Below are 2151 nucleotides of genomic sequence, written 5' to 3' on the forward strand. Positions count from 1 at the left end.
TGAGGAGGAGGGGCGGGGGTATTGGCGGCGACATAGGCTTCATAGGCGGCATGATATTGTTCATAATATTCTTGTTCTTCGCGCTCCGCTTCCGCAATGAGATTGGTGAAATCCATTTTTGAATTTTTTAGAGAGAGTTTGGGTGAGAGAGGAAGATGTAGATGATTTAGTATGAAAAAGTATGAATGAGAGATAATTTGATGTGAAAAGTGGATGATGAATGCGTGTATTTATAGATGATTTTGGGATAAAAAAAAATTCACAAAAATCCAAAAAAAAATGTCTATAAACAACTCTATTTTTTTGGGAATCCAATTTTTTTTTCTTTTTTTGGTATTATTTATGAATTTTTAAAAAAAATAAAAATAAAAATCGAATTTGCCAACGGCTATGCCGTTGGCCAATAAGAAGACGCCACGTATGGCTGCTCAGCGGCACGGACGTGCTCTTAGCTAAGAGCAGCGTCGTGCCGCTGGCATGGACGGACGAGCTCGTGCTTAGCGGCACGAACAGACGGACGGCAAAACGAAACCGCTGCGGATGCTCTTAATAGAATCCTTTCATCAAAATCTACTGTTTACTTTGAATTTAACGATTTATATTTTTATTGGCATGATTTAATGGTTTTTCAACAAGCCATGCATGCATACCATTATACCAAGAATAAAGCGCAACTAAGTTAGTTAAAATATTTTTCTTTAATTCAATAGATTACAGTTTGAGTTTATACGAGTACAAATGGTAAACCATTATTCCATAATAACCTGTTTAAAAAGTACTAGTAGTACGCTTCCATGATTAATTAAATGGACCATCCATCACTCTTCCCATTATGCGCCACCCTAGTTTAATACTCTCTCCATCTCATATTATTTTATATTTCGGCTTGTCCTTATTTATTTGCATTATTTCTATTTTAAGTAAGACTTATGATATTAAATTTATAAGTATATTATAATTAATTAAATATTATTATTTTATTAAATGATTTCTCATTATACTTAAAATACTAATCTAAATAAAATGCAAGTAATATAAGATGGATGGAATATAATCTAGCATCTCAAGATGACAAAGTTCAATTAGGATATACTCCCTCCATTTCATTAGTAAAGTCATTTTGCCATTTTTATACATTTTTTATAGTAGTTGAGTCATTTTCCCTTTTAGTAAAAATTAACACGTTTCTTTTCACTTACTTTACTCTCTCTTACTTTATTCTTTATTCATCTATGTACCTTTTTCATTTTCTACTTTATAAAACTCACTTAATATAATTTTTTTAAAATTGCGTGAAAAAAATACATATGCTAATACAGAACGGAGGAGTACTGTATTAGTAATAACAATGTTTGACATCAAAAATAAATTTGTCTCAATGTAAGCATAATTCAAAAAAAAAATTCAAATGTTTACGAAAAATCATATCTATTCACAATAAAATTTGTTCGATTCGCAAATGATAATATGGCATGCCAATATTCACATCATCACATGTATCATTTCTTACATTATCAAAAGAAAAATATTTATGTACTAATAGTTTATTTCTATTACTATGATTAAGTTGATTATACTTTCTCCGTTCCATTTAATATAGCTCACTTTTCTTTTTGTCACAATCAAGATGATCAATTACTAAAAATAGAAACACATTTATCTCTATTTTTTCCTTCTATCTTACTTTACTTTCTCCACAGAATAAAATTGTATAAAATCTCGTGTCACCCAAGAAATGGGTCATCTTCTTTGGAACGGCGAGAGTACTTAATACTTCCTCCATTTTATAAAAATATGTGCATTTTCATTTATAAAAAATTTATCTTAATTTATTACTCCTCTTCAACAAATTATTTACGACATATACTACGATTACAATACTAAAAATAATATAGATCCTACTATCTAGAAGGAATATGAAGGACTTCTGGCTTCACTCGATGGCAAAGTTATAATTTCATGCAATTTGTTGTGCAATTTGGTGCCTACTTCCATACTTTCATTGGTTTACATTTTCAGCTAGATTATTTTAACTAGGCCTCGCCAAACCTCAACAATCAACATCAAAATCTACCCAAATCACACGCTCACCACCAAACCGTGACCCTCACGCGCCGCCGTATAGAATTCATGCTCCCCTGTAAATGTAAT

The sequence above is a fragment of the Salvia hispanica genome, chromosome 1 (assembly GCF_023119035.1).
Source record: "Salvia hispanica cultivar TCC Black 2014 chromosome 1, UniMelb_Shisp_WGS_1.0, whole genome shotgun sequence".
In the NCBI taxonomy this organism is placed as follows: domain Eukaryota; kingdom Viridiplantae; phylum Streptophyta; class Magnoliopsida; order Lamiales; family Lamiaceae; genus Salvia; species Salvia hispanica.